This window comes from Hyperoodon ampullatus, assembly GCF_949752795.1.
Source record: "Hyperoodon ampullatus genome assembly, chromosome: 7".
Classification (NCBI taxonomy): Eukaryota; Metazoa; Chordata; class Mammalia; order Artiodactyla; family Ziphiidae; genus Hyperoodon; species Hyperoodon ampullatus.
Genome location: NC_136920.1, coordinates 24221244 through 24240216, shown reverse-complemented (window position 1 = coordinate 24240216; position 18973 = coordinate 24221244).

The window sequence follows — 18973 nt, the reverse complement described above, 5'->3', positions numbered from 1 at the left end:
AAGACCACAAAGATAAAGTGTTATTTTCATCAAATCATATCAAGGGTGCGAGCTATTGACATAACTTATGTTGGACTTGATCGCTTGGCTGAAGTAGTGTTTGTCAGATTTCTTAACTGTAAGTTTCTCTCCACTCCCTTGTATATTTTATTCTTTGGAAGGAGATCAGTATGTGCCGCTCACATTAAGAGGTGGAATTACCTTTCAAGAATTTAGAAATTAAGCAAAATAGTCATATATTTCCCCATATATTTCCCAATATTCTTCATTCTTTTATGTAAATTCGTATTTTTTCCTGTATCATTTTCTTACAGACTGAAGGCTTCTGTTAATATTTTTTGTAGTGCAAGTCTTATTGTAATGAATTATTTCAGCTTTTATTTGTATGTAATAGCTTTTATTTCAGCTTTATTTTTTTTATTTAACATCTTTATTGGAGTATAATTGCTGTACAATGTTGTGTTAGTTTCTGCTGTATAACAAAGTGAATCAGCTACATGTATACATATATCCCCATATCCCCTCCCTCTTGCATTTCCCTCCCACCCTCCCTGTCCCACACCTCTAGGTGGTCTCAAAGCACCGAGGTGATCTCCCTGTGCTATGCAGCTGCTTCCCACTATCTATTTTACATTTGGTACTGTATATATGTCAATGCTGCTCTCTCACTTTGTCCCAGCTTACCCTTCCCCCTCCCCATGTCCTCAAGTCCATTCTCTGTGTCCTCAAATTTATTTTTGAAAGACATTATCATTGAATGTAGAATTCTAGGTTGATTTTTTTTTCTTACAGTACCTTAAAGATACTATTCTACTGTCTTCTGGCTTCTGATGATACATTGCTTCTGATGAGAAGTCCGCTGTCACAATTATCTTTGTTCACTATACATAATATGATTTTTTCTCCTTTATTTGTAAGAGGTTCTCTTTATCAATGGTTTTAAGCCATTTGACTGTAATGTGCTCTGATGTTACTTGCCTCATATATAAGTGTTTAAAGTTTTTTGAGTTACTTGTATCTGTGGATTTATAGTTTGTACTAAATTTGAATGCTTTTGGGCCATTATTTATTTCTCTACACAGGGCAATACAGTTACATGTAAATTAGACCACATGGACTTTCCCACAGTTCACTTATGATGTTTTAAAATTTTTTGACACTTCTTTTCTTCCTATATTTAACTTTGGTTAATTACTGTTACTGTATCTTTAAGTTCATTAATATTTTCTGCATTGTCAAATGTAGTGTTAATAACATTCAATGTATTTTTAATTATATTCATACTAAGTTTTCATCTCCAGAAATTTGATTGGTGTCTTTTTTATATTTTCCATGTCACTACTTAATATATTTATGTTTACCCTCTTGTATATATAAAAGGTAGTTATAAAAACTCTTCCAAAGTTTTCATCTTCTAATTCTATCATCTGTGCCATTTTGGGGTCTGTTTCTGTTGATTGAATTTCCTCTTATGTATGATCCCTATTTCCTTCCTTTTTGCATACCTACCTGGTAAGTTTTTGTTTGTTTTTGTTTTTAAATTTTTATTGAAATATAGTTGATTTACAATGTTGTGTTAGTTTCAGGTGTACAGCAAAGTGATTCAGTTATTTATATATGTATATGTATATACATATATATATGCATGTCTATTCTTTTTAGATTCTTTTCCATTATAGATTATTATAAGATATTGAGTATAGTTCCCTGTGTTATATAGTAAGTTTTTTTGGTTATCTTTCTTATACATTGTAGTGTGTATGTTTTAATCCCTATCCTAATAAGTTTTGATTAAATGTAAGATGTGATTTTATCTTGTTAGGTGCTGGATTTTGATATTCCTATAAATATCTTGAGCTGTCTTCTGGGACATAGTGAAGTGGAAATAGTTGGATTATTTCAAGACTTGCTTCTGTACTTTCTTAGACAAGATCCAAATGTCTTTTAGTATAAGACTCATTTTTCCCCACTACCCTTGAGGTGACTTTCTGATATTCTATTTAGTGCCCCAGGAATTACAAGGTTATATGTTCTGGCTAGTGGAAACAGGGACTATTTCTGGTCTTGTGTGAACTCTGTAGACGATTTTCTCTCATGTGTGTGATAGCCAGTGCTCATCTGAGAAAGCAACAATATCTCTCTGCTGATGACCAGTGTTTTCTCTTTCTGCTGAACTATGCCTATTTTCACTATGCCCTGTGAAATGTAGCTAGTAGATGTCTTGGTATTCCAAACTCAGATCCATCTCTGACTTATGGAGATCACCACGCTTGGCCTGGGTTCTCCCACCAAACACTGTAGCTTGGCACCTCTCCAGGCAGTAACTTGAGGTGATCATAAGGCTCACCTACTTTGTTTTCCCTCCTTGAGGCTTCACTGTATTATATTTTTCTGCATTACAACTTGGACTTAAGTGGTAGTTCTCAGTTAAAAGTTATTTATTAGGGATATAGAGTGATAGTTCATAAAAATAATGGTTCAGTTCAAGAATAAAATAAATAATTTAAACATGTAGGTAACTATACTCTCTTTCCCCATTTGCTTGAATTATGATACCAAACTCTCAGTTTTATTTTCTAGTTTCATCACTACTCTTTAAAAAGAAAAAGAAAAAAAAGACTACTTTAAAGAGACTATAATTTAATATTTTTAATGCAAAGATTTGTTATTTTTCTCTACAAATCTGTCAAAATGGATTGATAATCACCTTACTAGAAGTTTCATGCTTTTTATCCCCTTAATTAAGTTTTCAAATATTCAGGTGTAAATCAACCATAAAAAACTCCTGAAAATGAGAAATAAGAATTAAAAAAGTGTTTCCCTTTCTAGACTCTGGTTTCTAGAATAAATATTGTTAGTTGCTTTTTTTAAAAACATTGAGTCTGTATTTCCAAAGAGACTAGTTGAACCATAAGGTGAAATGAGCTTTAAAAAGAGGAAAGGAAAAAGAAAGACTCCGCAGCAAAAGTAGCATTCCAAAAGTGTTATTAAATTTATAATCATTTCTATCATTCCAGTATTATAGGCTAGTTGTATTAAAGTCTATCTGCTAGTACAAACATAATAAATATACAATTATTTTAAATATGCTGGATATACACAATACAAAATCCCAGAAAAAAATGTTATATATTTAATGCTTATTACTACTATTAAATAATATAAAATATTTGACAAACTGGTATCTAAGTTAGAATATCTGAGGTTTTACTATAAAAAATTGATTTTCCTCTCTATCCTTTAATAATTCTACATGAATTTCTTTCTCCAGATGTTTTCTAATTACTTTGGAGGCAAATTTAACCTTGCCTCCAACTCAAAAATACTATTCTGGAAGCAAATATATATTTATAGTACACAAATCTTTTGTGTGTATTGTATATAAGTAATATAAACACACATATAACAGTCTTCAAATATTTATTGTTAGAATGTTATTAAATATTGTTTGAGCAAACAGGAGTGGTGAACACTTTCATTGAGGAGACTTGACAAGAGGGAGAAAATAAGGCAATTCATAATAAGAGCTGAAAAAATCATGATCTATCATAGTAATGATAACAATACATAACAATGGCTATAATTTTAACACTTACTCTGAATTGTCAAAAATCACCCATGATGTAGGTACTATTACTTGTCATCATTTTACTAATGTGGAAAACAAGGAACTGAGCATCTATGTAACCTATTTTTTAATGGGAGGGTAAGGTGATAAACAAGCTTCTGGTTTGTGTTACCAGGGTTATTTTTCTCCAGACAGCTTTATTGGACCTGGAATTTTAAGGCAAAAGTTTGAGACTTCAAAAAGTTTGGATTCGGGCTTCCCTGGTGGCACAGTGTTTGAGAGTCCGCCTGCCAATGCAGAGGACACGTGTTCGTGCCCTGGTCCGGGAAGATCTCACATGCCATGGAGCGGCTGGGCCCATGAGCCATGGCCGCTGAGCCTGCGCGTCCGAAGCCTGTGCTCCGCAACGGGAGAGGCCACAACAGTGAGAGGCTCACATACCGCCAAAAAAAAAAAAAAAAAGTTTGAATTTATAATAGGTGCTTCAAGCTATCCAGTTCTGAGCCTGGGGAAACATGTATTTACTCTTTTTTTGGAACCTTAGAAGAAAAGCTAATTTTATTCAAGATTTCAACTCCCTCGTTTTACAGGTAAGGAAGTTGAGCCCCAAAGAAGTGCAGAGTCCTGCCTGAGAGTATACAACGTATTAGTAGCAAAGTAGGAACTAGAACGGCGTGCTTCAAGTCCAATATACGTAAACATGCCAATCTTGTAGCATATCTCTGTTTTTCTTGTCCTCATTCATATTCACAGATAGTTTTTATGTTGCTGTAATTATAATATGGATACAACTCAGGAGAATACGAATTGTTTACAATAGCCCTTCTTTTCTCAAGTTTCATTCTGTCAATGTATATTCTTTATGCTTTCCTCTTGGTTTTATACCTAATGCATTTGCTATATCTGCCTGCCTGTGAAGTATTTTTGTAAAAAGTCCAAGAAACTCAGCAGTCCCTTTTACTAACATTTGTTGAAATCTCTGACCACATTTTAAAATTTAAGATTTTTTTCCTTTTAAATAGGTTTATTTTTTAGAGCAGTTTTAGGTTCACAGCAAAATTGAGAAGAAAATACAGAGAGCTCCCATATACTCCCTGTTCCTAAAAAAGCACAGCCTTATTTTCCTACTATCAACCTCCTGCCCCAGAGTGGTACATTTCTTACAATTGATGAACCTGCATTAACATATTATTATCACTGAAAGTCCATAGTTAACTTTAGGGCTCACTCTTGGCATTTTACGTTCTATGGGTTTGGACAGATGTATAATGATATGTACTCACCATTTTATAGTATCATATACAAGAGTTTCACTGCCCTAAAACTCCCCTGTGCCCCACCTGTTCATCCTTCCTTCTGCCCTACCAAGGCTATGTCTATGTTCCTAAAACACTATATTAAAAATATTCCCTTTACACATTCAGTGTTATATTTATAAAGCAATAACAACAAAGACAGGCAAAATAAACAAAAAACATGCTCTAAAATCCCCCCACACACTTATATATTTTGTAGAGAAATGAAGTGATGCTGTGCTAATTATGATACTGGTTGTATAAGAAATGAAGGGGAAGATGTCTCTTGATTTTAGTTTCCTTTCCTTTATCATACCTACATTTACATTTTGCTTTGTATGGGAAGGATATCAAAATGTGACATCCCTTTTGGAAATAGAACATCCTTTGAGGAGTGAAAATGTCCTGCTATGTGCTTTCACACATGAGAGTCATATGATCCTTGAGGGAGACCTCTTCAAATTTGATGCCATCACGTTTCTTTGAAGTCTGTTGGAAATCGATATCAGGCTGGATCAAACATGGACATTTCTATTACCTTATCCCCAAATGTGGCTTTGTGTGAGCTCACTAGTTTTCAAGATCTTTCCCATTTACTAATGCTTATTATTTCACATAGAGCACAAAACCTAAAAAGCCTTCACTTTTCACTGTATCCCACTGGAAATGGAATGATGCATTTCAGGAAGTTATTTGTAATTTAGGTGAGAAAGTTTTCCAATTATGACAATTTTTCTTAATTATTAGTGTTATATCTTAGTTGGGTTATATTGCTAATAAATGAAAATTCTTCATCTACATCTTTAAGGCTGACACTGGGAAATAAAATTTCAGCTAGAGAAATTTCAAGTGGCTTTCTTAGGAGAGATAATAGCAGGCTTCCCACTCAGTAATTTCTTTCTCGAACACTTAATACGAAAGGGTTTGGAGTGTAATTTTGTCAGTGTGCTTTTTCAGTAAGTAGAGCAGTGCAAACACATATGCTGGAAGTTTTCTGAGAAGAAGCAGGGCAATCTTTGATCTCATCCATCCCAAAAGTTCAGTTGACAATGTGAAGACTCTTGAGAGTCTTAAATGTTATTGGCAAATACCTGTGGTAAGTGTGTAGGTATTAGTGATAAGGAATAATAGCTAGTAGTTAATATTTATTGAGACTATTATGTGGCAAACATTTTACATTCATTCATTGACTGTATGACATGGCAACTTTATAAGAAAATGTTTACTTTCTCTCCATTTTACAGTGAAGGAAACTGAGTTTAATTAAATCCACCCATTGAACAAGTGTTGAAGCATGATTTGGTAGTGAAGTATTTCAAAATACCTACTACAAACATGTTCAAAGAAGTAAAATAAACTGTGCTTAAGAAATTAAAGGGAAATATAACAACACATAGGAAGTATTAACAGAGAGACAGCCACTTGAAAAGGAACACAATGGAAATTCTGAAGTTGAAAAATACAGTTACTGAAATGGAAAATTAAAAACTCACTAGACAGATCAACAACAGATTTGAGTTAGTTGAACCATCCATGCTGTTTATGGTTATGGTTTGTGTGGTGTATTTCTTTCAGTGCTGTTACTTTCTACCTGTTTATGCCTTTGGATCTAAAGTGTGTTCCTCATAGCCATCATGTAATTGGATTTCATTTTTTATCCAGTCTGACAATCTCTATATTTTGATTGGAGTGTCTAGTCCAGTCACACTTAAAGTTATTATTTATATGGTTGGATTTACATATGCCAATTTGCTATTTTAAATTTTTTCTTGATATTTAAATTTTTGAATTATTATCCTACTGGTTATTCTAGTAATTATAAAATTCCCCTTAATTTATCATAATCTACTTCATGTTTCTAATGACTTAAATTCTGTAAAATTTGGGAAATTTACTTCAGTATAAGTCCATTTTCCCCCATTCCTTATCTCTTGATTGCCATATACATCACACCTATATTAAAACTAAACACTATAGTGTTATATTCTTGTTATTTTATATACATACGTATGTCTTTAAAGAAATTAAGAGAAGACAAACATATATGAATGCAGGCTCATTAAAGCCCACATATTTATAATTTTTTCCACTCTTTATTTTTTCCTATATGTTTAAATTACTGTCTGATATTGATTTCTTTTGCCTTCTTTAGTATTGCTTGTAGGGCATGTATACTAGCAATAAATTCTCTCAGTTTTTGTTTTTCTGGGAATGTCTTAATTTGGTCTTTGATTTTGAAGGATAGTCTTGATAAATATAGAATATTTTATTGACAAGTTTTTTTTTTTCTTTCAGCAGTTTGAATATGCTGTCTAGCCACCCTTGTTTTTGTTGAGAAGTCAGTTGCTAACCATGTTGTTATTTTCCTGTACCAATGATTTGTTTTTCTCTCATGACTTTCAGAACTTTTTTGTCTTTGACTTTCAATACTTTGATTATGATATGTCTAGGTAGGAGTCACTTTGTGTTTATCCTTCTTGGAATTCCTTCTTTTTTTTTCTTAAATTAATATTTTTTATCAAATTTCAGAAGCTTTCGGTCATTGTTTCTTTTAATATTTTTCTTCTCTTTTCTCTCTCAATAAACCCAGTCTACACCCTCTGGCAGCAGGGATTTTGGTTTTCACAGCCAAACCTGTGAAAACTATCAATACGATTCTTGCCAAATGAGCCAAGGGTTAGAGATTGGCAGTGTACCTAGGCAAGAAGGCTATAAATTCCATTGTTCTTACTCAAATTTGTAGAAGGTTTTCATTAATAATGCTTCTCAATTGGTTGTTTTCTTATGATTGTTTTCTAGAACCCTAAAATTGTTGTCTTTGAGAATTGTGTCCTGTTTTATACTTATTTTGCAGGAAAGGATTTACTTACCTCTTCCTGCTACCATTTCCAGAATGCAGAGACTTTTCTTCTTTTTTTTTTAACTCAGCCACTCTGAGCATCCTATATAATTAGTTTTCCACAAAGCATAATTTTTTTGTTAGGTGATAATATGAACAAAAAGCAGATATTTTAAAAAATTAATTTGTTTCCTGTCAAATATTATTTCCATATTTTTGCTCTACCTTAAAATCTACAGAAAAATGTGTACCTCCTATTTCGTTTCAGTGACTTATTTTTTAAAACATTTAAAAAACATTTTGACATATTTTCATACATGGTGAACATTTATGTAGAATGAGGTTTGCCAATAACAAGATATGTGAATTATTCTTGTTTCTGCATATTTTTCACTAACGTACTGGAACCACTCCCATCACGCCCCCCTCACCATCACTGTTGCCCAAATCCCTAAATCCTCATCCAGGTTGACCAAATTGGCTGAAATTTCTTCCCTTTAAAGTGGACTAGAAGGCTCAATCACCCACATCCACACAAGTGCTTAAACTGCCTGTACCAGGCAGGTTCTTGCTAAAAGTGTAAAGATAGAGGTAAGAAATTATTAGACAATAAGACTCTTTAAAGATAAAAGATCCATGGGCAAAGCCATAGTGGATAGTCCTCAGTAACAAGATTAAGAGAGAAAGGAATTGTCAGTGACTAGGGAAGAGGAAACAGAAACTGAATTGAACAATGAAATTTGTTCAATTGAACAATGAAATTTATGTTGGAGACAGACTCCCTCTACCAAAGCTGGGAGAAGAGTAGTGAAACTAATCATTATCTTTTATATCTGAGACATTCTGAACCTTTTCCTCTTCTCTATTTGTTTTTCCTCTCCTCTGTCATTTGTTATAGACCACTGTTTTGTGCATGAAGCAAAATGTCTAACATAAGTAGTGGAGAGTAAGGGTAACTTGTGGAGGTATTTAAGGTGTGCCAGCACAGCTTGGAAGGCACATATCATTTGATATACATCATTTCAAATCAAACTCTTACCAAAAAAAAAAAATGCATATCAGGAACTCTGTTATCCTGTGGGGTTATCAAACAGTATATTGGCTCTATTTTGTTAAAGAAAAGCACTTTAAAATGTGCTTTGTGGGCTTCACTGGTGGCGCAGTTGTTGAGAGTCCGCCTGCCGATGCAGGGGACATGGGTTCATGCCCCGGTCCGGGAAGATCCCACATGCCGCAGAGCGGCTGGGCCTGTGAGCCATGGCCGTTGAGCCTGCGCATCCGGAGCCTGTTCACCACAACAGTGAGAGGTCCGCATACCGCAAAAAAAAAAAAAAAAAAAAAAAAAATGTACTTTGCCCCTATAAAATTGTTTCTTTCAAACTAAGAACAAAAACTAACAATGCAATTCAGATATTCAACTAGAAGTAAATATGCATTCTTTACAATGTCAAATGTTCCTGGCTACACAGTGAAATACTGGTACAGAATGTGTGTCTGATTTCTTGGGAGAAAATTTTACTTCAACATCCTTTAACTTTATATTCATCCAAACTTCTAGTGGGCAGCTATAAAAATGCTAATAGAGACTCCTGCATCTTGGTTGAAGGCGTTCTAGACTAAAGTCATTGTTCAGATTTGCTGTCCTTCAAGTGAAAATGAAAAGGTTAGGAGAAAAGGTCCTGGGGAGAGTTGATTCTGCTTTGTGGCCACCCCTCTCCACCATGCTCTGCAGCACAGGTTTTCCCTTCCATCTGCTTCTCCACCCAGAAGATCACTTTCTTGGGATATGAAGACATTGTGCAGAAAACTATGGAAATAAAATCTAAATGTGGTCTCTCTGATATGTTATGCTCTGTAAAACACTAGAAACACACATAAGTTAATTTTCCTCTTATCTATTTGCATTTTATTTTCTGTTTGAATAACTGGTATTTGCACAGATATGTGAAATACATTAGAAATCCCAAACAGTACAAATCCTTCTTCCCATTTGATTATAAAAAGACCTTATTTCCAGTTCGGGACAAGTAAGAAAAGGTGCACACTAATAAAATATATTTTGAATATTTGTTCAAGATGTAGACAAATAATATCTGTTTATCAACTTTTCCTTTTTTTTTTTGTTAAAGACAATACATTCAAACTTGAATTTGCAGGACATAAAATATTTTTCACTCCTGATCAGCTAGATTAGAGAATTTATCATGTTGATTAATTCAAAACTTTGTTCACTATCTCCTAAGTCTTTAAGGAGGAATTTAAAGGAAAATCAGTCTCAAAACCAGTCTGGGAGAGTTTAAATAATATTTGTATGACAATCATTCTAACAAATGTGGTCTAAATAACAATAAAATATTTGATAAGGGCTTATCTCTGTCTCAGAGGGATAAAGACATTATTTTCTAATGTAATGAATAAATTAGACTTTATAGAAAAGGTCCTTGAGGAATAGGCCAGAATCAGTTAAAGGAAACAGCATTGTCAATGGCAGAGAGATTTGAGAGTAGTTAGCACGCTTGAAGATCAGTAAATGTTTTTGTGGGGAGAAGGTGAAGGAATATTAACGTATGCAGTGGAATATTGGAAGAAAATTCTGGAAAGTTTTATGTCAGTCCTTATTGCAAAAAGAGAAGATGATAAAAGTCTTTGAACTATTGACAATACAGAGGCATTCAGAGGTGGAATTTCCATAATGGGATGAAGTTTTAGACTTAGGGCACCTCATCCACCCTGATACCTTCCGAGGCCTGGAAGAACGTTAGTAATACATTCACAAAAGCATGTGTGTTGTTGTTGTTGATAATTACAAAGGTAAGGTCTTTAATAATAATTGGTCAAAATAGTGAAGTCTTTCCACTCTCATTTTCCCTCTGTCACATTTCCCTTCATGTTCTGTGATGGTGGAGTTGCAGTAGGCATTTCTGGGATCTGAATAAAAGGAAAGTGAGTTGGGGATATATTTACTTTAAATTCTGTATGTTCATGTGCACCTGTGTATATGTTTATGTGTATATTTGTGTGTATAATTGTAATTTCTCTCATTTGTGCATCACTTCCATTACCTATCCCCTGCCATTGTTGGGCATGATAAGATGTGTTTATATAGCTATATGACCTCTGACACTAACAATGTGTGTTGCCCTCCCTCTGCAAAATCCTTCTGAAAATTTACACTAGAAGAAAGAATGAAATATGTTCCGAATCTCTCTATGGAAAATGATATAATAAACTCTTTGTCAAATGAAAAGGCAGACAGAGAGTATCTAGTTAATGAATGTAGGAAAATAAATTATTTATATTGGTATCTGATTTTTAATTTCTACATTTTATATTCTTTTCCTTAAAGAGAACCCTCCAATCAGTGTAAGTTTCCCCAAAAGATGTGGATTTACTCCTGTAGTAAATTCACATTCTGTTAGTAGTTTTTGATGGTATGGTTGTTGTTTTTAAGCAGAGTGTAATATAATCAGAATTCTGCTTTTGTCAAGGTGCAAAATGAATGAGATTGCCAGAAAAACTACAAGTTACTACAGAAAAATGAGAAAATCATTGACCTCCCATGCTATAGTGTTGATAACATAACCTAGGAGTCATGGAGATGCAAAGTGGGCAATGAATTATTTAGATATATCTTAGTAACACTGAGAAGTCTTAGTTATAGTGTAATTCAATATCTTAGAAAATCCTCTAAACTCACTTTAAAAAATAAATAAATAAAATGGATTAAGATAATAGAATACAAATAGAACATATGGTTTTAAATTTTTGGATTTATTTTCAAAACCATACTGATGTCCTTGTTGTTATAAGTTGACTGTTAACATTGCCACAGTAAGGACATCCTATTTTACCAAGGATGAAATCTAAATAAATGTACTCAGTAAACCAATATTTTCTTGCCTTTACCCACAAATCTAATTTCTGAACAAAACTAATTGTGGTTATTTTAACTTGGTAATTTCAAATAACAAATGAAAGAGAGCTAAACCATGTTTCATTATCAATTTAGTGTTTTAAGCCTGCTTATAAGTATACTAAATTAATGATAAGACAAAACTAAGTTTATATATTTAAGGATTTTGTGGTTTTGAATTAGATATTTTAGCACTTAATGAGTCCCAAATGGAAAAAGTATTAGCTCTAACTTTGCTTTTTGTATTAGACCTATCCTGAAATTATCTTCTGAGTATTTCACTTCTATATCACTTTGGAAAACAAGAGTATATCTCTAATTGAGAAAGGCATCTGTAAGGATGATTATGAAGAAACATAAAACACTAAAATACAATGCATAGTAGAATAATATGCAGTCATCTACTAATTCTGTAGGAAAATAGAAGAGGGGATTGGTGGAGTGTTGGGAACCATTCAAAGAATATTTATTTAAAAGTTGTAAATGCAAATTTAAACCAATCAAGTTCAATTGTGATCAGAGCTAGTTGCTTAATGTTCTATTAATGGTTTTAGGAGAAACTAAGGACAATGAATTTAGTACTAAATCTGGCAGACAATAGTAATCAAGCCTGTTCCTATGGAAGTGGACCCTGTGATGTCATGACACCAAAAATGAAAAAAAAAAAACCCCAAAACACAAAAAATCATCAGGCAAATATATTCTTTCTAGCAATAATAATTGGCATGTACACATGTGCAGACACGTTATGTACACACACACTCATATTACATTTATTTTAAATTGTGAATGGATTGTGCCTTTGAAAACTGAATAAAAGGATAATACTCTGCATACACATTTACAGGTAACCTAAAATTAGAGGAAGTGAGCCATAATAAAATGGAGGGTCAAATGAGTTTCATAAGTGTAGAGGGTTCTTCATAACTAATACTTAAATTTTATTAAATAAACTAAGTAAATAAATATGTTGTTTTTAATCACATAGCAGCAAGTATTTGAACTAAGCATAAAATGACACAAATGAATGTAAAAAACTGTGTCATAGTACTCTAACTTTATTAAATGTTTTTCTCCAACTGTTGGAAATCAGAGGATTAAATAACAGGAAAGATTAAGCAATTGCCTCATCCGATATCCTTAATTTACAGATAAAGAGACAGAAGTGAATCCATTTATTCATGGGTACACATCTAGTTAATTTATTACCCTGACTCCCAGTGTTTATTTCCCTTTTCTTACTAAGGATTGGAAATAAATAGCACTCATGCCTTTACTGCCCCTCCCAGATCCAAAGTGGAAATTTACAGCATTCTTTCCTACCAAATTTCAGCCTGTAGGTACTCAGACTCAGGATGCTCACCACAGTCCCCTCAGCAGTTATTTCCACTTGACCTTGTTTAGCAATCAAGATGAAACCTATAAAAATAAAGCATAAAAAGCAGTCTTCATATAGCAAGATTTTGTTCTACTCTCTAGTGACTCAACAAACTTTCATTGAGCAATGAGCCTAAGGCTTAATCAATGACTCTATTCATTTCAAGTAAGATTATTAAATAGTTCATGTGGACCTAAACAAATCTAAACAGACTACCTAATATCTGATTCCAATATCAGATTTGATAGATGTTAATGAAAAGCATAACTGATTTTCAGTGCTATGGGAAGGAGGCAGATATGCCTTTGAAATAATGGTGCTTCTGGCATTCTACAGAGTAATTTTGAAAGATGTTCTGTGTTGTCCTTCAGGAGAGAAGAGGGAAAATCAGAATATGGCTAAGTCAGATTTATGGAATACACAGCAGTGCAGGAATAAAATATTTGTCTGAGAAATCAGAGAAGCAATCATAAGTTAGGCAGGCATGATTAGCTATTCACAGGTATAATGTCTTCTAGTCTTTGGTGTTCTGCTTCTCTTCACCAGGCGAAACAGAACAAGACATTTAGTCGAATTCTCCATATGAGTCTATGTGTGAACTACTAAACTGAAAGAAATCTGAATTGAGAGAGAAACTCATCTGAGAGCTTTTACAATATCCCAGGGAAAAGTCATTTTCTTTGTTTGGGCTCAGAAAAAAAGAAAATAAATGGCATAAAATCTCGCATTTAGAGTCTGTGGGGTTTTTTTGTTGTTAATTTTTTTTTTAAATAAGGAAGATTGCTTTAAAGCTTCTTGGGACAAAGACTTATTTAAAATTTTAAAAATAAAAATAGGTGACCGATATAGGATGTGAGGGTATATGGTATAAGAACAAAATCAGGCCAAAATAAGGTGCTGAAGTGAATGAAGGCATAAGGCAAAAACAAATGCCTTTCTGTTCCTCTGGTACATAAAGAGCACACTGCTCTCAAAGTTCATGACAAATTTAGTGAGCTCCCAGTAGTAGGCTTTTTCTTCATAATTAAAAGATTCAATAATGGTGAGTTAGATATCCTGAACACCCATCACAGTAATTATTTATTGTCATAAGTTCCACTCCATCCACAAAAATCTGTTAGTGCATTTTCTGACTACCGCAATTCAACATTCAATGTAGACATTTTAGCTCTTCCAACCTGACTTTTGACCTATGTAGTCATGAAATAATTTGCTTTCAGGGCAGATAATTCAATGATTTATGTATAAGATCCAAAGTTTTTAGATTTTGGAGTGATAACAAAGTGTCAACATTCTGTTCTGTATGACAGGATAGAGATGGTTAATTGGTAGAATATTTTCCTTTGCTTTTCAAAGAAAGAAATTTCAAAAAAAGTTGGAATTTTTATTTGTACACAGACACAGTACACATATTTAACTTGTGGACTCAGAACTAAATATGAAATGTTACACAGTAAGTCCCCTACATATGAAACTTTAAGTTTCGAACTTTCAAAGATGTGAACATGCTTTCACATGCCCAATCACATAAGTTAGTTCACGTGTCTGGTGAACATTGTCACATGCATGCATCCTCTACAAGTGGTTGGACTTTTGTGTACAAGCTGGAGCTAGATCTGCAAGAGGACGACTTCATTGAACTCCTTGCTGTGCAACACGAGGAGCTTACTAACGAAGACCTGATGGAATTGGAGGCCCAGAGGAAGGACGAAGAGAGATAAGAGGAAGAAGAAGTAACTGAAGAACTGAAGATATTCATGAAGGAGGAAATGGTGAGGGGATTTTGTTTATTTGATGTGGCACTGTTAAGTTTTTGAGGCACAGGACCAGAACAAAGAATGGTACACGAAGATTGTGACAGCCATTCAAAATGCAATCCAGTGCTACCGTGTCACTTATGACAAGAAAAAAGAGCTACTACCCAGACATCACTGGATCATTTTTTCAAGAGGGTAGATGGAATTGAATCCAGCTAAGAACCCGAACCTTTGCCATCAATGTCAAACGTGAGTGAACTTGCAGCTTGCCCTCCATCTCCTATTGCTCACGATCCTTCAGGTCTACCATCTCCCACCTCCTCTCCCTCCTCCAGTCAGTAACTCTTCTTGCCTGTTCACTTGATGCCAGACCCTGTATGCCAACTGTTTTACTGTACTACTGTACTTTTCAAGGTAGTGTACTATAAGATTAACAATGTTTTCTTTATGTTTTGTGTTTGATTTTTATGTATTATTTGTGTGAAAAGTATTATAAACCTATTACAATACAGTACTATATAGCCGATTGTTTTAGTTGTGTACCTAGGCTAACTTTGTTGAACTTACAAACAAATTGGACTTACAAAGTTGCTCTCAGAACAGACCTCATTCATATGTAGTGGACTTACTGTATTTATCATATAGACTTGAAAATCTTAGCTAATACAAGAAGAACAAATGAGATATACATATTGAGAAGGAGGGAGAATTATTACTGCTTCTCTTCCAAAAAAATTCAAAGAAGTAAAATGATACTTAGAATTAAAAGAATTATATAGAATAATCATTCAGAAATTACTAGTTACCTATATGTCAGCAATGAGCAAACAGGAAAAATAATTTGAGAACACAAAAATCTATAAAAACAGCAAACATATCACTTAGGACAGTTTTGCCTACAGATCACAAAATCCTGGCTCAAGTACCTTATTTGTAAAGGACAAATTACTGTTTAAAATAACTGAAAACACTAGAGTTAAGATGAACTTCTGATGAAGCTTAACCCAGTGACTTGGCGATATTACCTTAACAAATTGTTCATTTATGCTTCTCTATTATTTAATTTCCACTATATCATCTTGATTCTAAGTTAAATTTCTCTTTTGCCACCCAGATGGATGTCAACAAATTCTGGGGCTAAATGTTTCCCTGTTTCTGTCCAGAAGTAAAGATTAATGTCTTTTTCTCAGCACTCCTACAAAATGTCTAATTGAACTAATTTAAGCGTATTATCCATTGTAGTAGGCAGGATGATGTGCACATCCTCATTCCTGAAACCTGTGAATCTAACATTACAAGGTAAAGAAGTAAAGGTAATAGATGGAATTAAGGTAGCTAAGCATCTGACCTTAAAATAGGGAGAGTATCCTGACTATAGAGATGTGTCCATTGTAATCATCAGAGTCCTTCAACATGGAAGTGGGAATCAGAAGAGCCAGTGTCAGGGTAATGCAGTGTGTAGTAGACTCCATTGCTCACTTTGAAGACAGGCAAGGCCAGGAGCCAAGGAAGGTGGGCAGCTGTTAGAGGCTCAGAAGATGAGAAAACAGGTTCTCCACTAGAGCCTTCAGAAAGCAGTGCAGCCTTGAGGACACCTTGGTTTTAACCAAGTAAAACCCATTTATGACCTCCGAACAGTAAGATAATAAACTGGTGGTGTTTTAACCCCTAAGTGTGATAACTGTTAGAGCAATAATAAGAAACTTATACATAATCCTTCCTTTAAGTCATCACTGTGGCCTGATAGTGAAACACTCTGACTGTTTGGCCTGGGTTACATGGTCCATGTCTGGATCTAGGGTCGGTGCCCACTTCTCCTGAATAAGAAGTATTCTTAAAACAAAAATAATGAAGGCTCTAAGACAAGTTATTTTATTATATGTAATTTAAATTCTTTTGATCTAAACAGTCTAGCATATCTGTTAACTTTGTCTTTATGCTAGAGAGAGTTAGTTAAATATGATATCCCTTAATGCAGAATACACACTTAGAGTGATTAGTTAGCATTTATAAAGTCTCTAATTGGAAACTCACTATTAATTCCTGGTGCTTTTGATTAAAGTGGTGGATTTAAAAAAGACAATGCATGGGTGAAATGAGTGATGCACAGATTGGCAAGTTACACTCTATGTGCACAATATCCCAATAGTTTATGCACATTAGACTGTCACCCTATAAATAGGATTATAATCAGCACTGAATTCAGGGACATATGAATCATTTGTCCTCACCTGGAGCTAAACTCTGGTTTTAGAATATTATTGTCTCTGTTTAAGTATACTTTTCATTCAAAATACATAGAACCAATATTTCATTATCAAGTTTTAAAATAGAAGATATTATCTGGATGACTGCTTGCAAGTAAAGGTTTGAATATATGATCTGGTTTAATTCTAAAATGAGGTTCTTGGAGGAAAGCTATAGTTTCTACTTAATTATAACTTTTAGAAACCACAAATATCTGTAGAAAAAACAAAGGAAATAAAACCCTTATGATTGTAAATAACACAATTGGTATGAATTAGTGTATTAGATTCCCAGGGTTACTGGACCAAATTACCACAAACGGATTGGTTTTGAACCACAGAAATTTATTCTCCTACAGTTATGGAGGTTAGAATACTGAAGTCTTGGTAAGGTTGTTCCTAGTAGAAGTCTGAGGGAAATCTGTTTCACAGTTTTTCTCCTGGCTTCTGAAGGTTGTGGAGAATCCTTGGCATTCCTTGGCTTATAGGCTTATCACTACAATCTCTGCCTCTTTGTTCACATGGCATTCTTCCTTCCCTAAGTCTCCTGAAGTGTTGGCATGGATTAATAATCTAGAAATTTTGAGCAAATCTTGAAGCTAGTTGTGTCCAGCAAGTGGAGTAAGACCCCAAAGTAGCTTTGGTATAGAAATAAATAGAGACCTGTTATCTCTTTGTAGATACTGCTTCTCTGGGTTCCTAGCTAAGCACGCAGTGATGCTGGGCCTAGCATTGAATTGGCTAGCAGATGTCAGGTTTTTGCACAGCACCAACCAGTCATCTCAGCCCACTCCATGTCCATTTGTAATCCATGCATACTCTTTTGACCACAGTTCACTTCCAAATAAAGACAATAGCAAAATCATGCTTCCTTCTACTTGTGGTTTAATCACACTCTTATTTTGTTTTCCTGTAACTTAAATAGTGCAATATATAATCAACCCATATTAACATATTTTATGTTAGATCACAGGAGAATGGCAAAGAAATAAGAAAGCAGAGAAATTTAATTATTTAATATATTTACTAATTTAATCATATCAATCTAAGAAAGAAATATTTATGTCTACTACAGTCCTGATTTCTGTCCCTAGTCATGTGGTCACAGCTGGAATTTATAACATCCTTCTTTCACCCCCCACTCAATATTCACTTTGCTCTAAGTTCCTTCAGCTGGCTCCTTTCTTGAGTGAAGAGGTGACCTAAACTTTCATTCCTGAAGATTCTAGGCCATTAGCAGCCCCATTTGTATTGAATTACTGGAGTCGTTAAATAACTTTTATGACAGGGAATGGGAATATTGAGATGCTGCAGAGGATTTCCTATATTCCACACCTAATCCTCCTTACCCTCATTGTCTACTAGCTACCTAACTCCCCATGATAGATGCAATCAGATAAACCAACCAGGACAGTAACTACCTCTTTTTCCTATTGGTTCAATTGTTGAGGAGGCCAAAGTAGCAAAATAGAGGACTTAACTGCTAGTTTAATGCTTGTCCACTCCTGGAAACATTCTTCCTTCAGAATTAAGAACTCTAGGGGAATAGAGCCCAAAATAGGAATAGGAATGGGAATAGGAATAAAAACATCTCACTGCAGGATCACTAGGATTAATACAGGAGCCACTCCATATTTTTGCACTTTGGTTCTTAAACTGGTGAATGCTGAACATTTGAAAAATAGTAAAATATGTTTATCCCTGTTTCAGAGTGTTAACTACATCCTGATGGAACAAAATCAGGAAAAAAGGAGAATAAAGAAGGGAAATGAGGACAATTTGAAACCCACAGGTATTTCTACATCTGTATCTTGCTGTCTCTAGCTACAAAGATGTTCAGAATGTAACCATCCCTATCTTATGTCTTCTTTTCAATTCTTGACCAGTTTTTCCTTTTGCCCAGTTCTTTCTTGCAATCCTGCAGAGAAGGGGATTCTGGGAAGTATAGTTTCAATTTAGCTAAACTAGTGCAGTAAA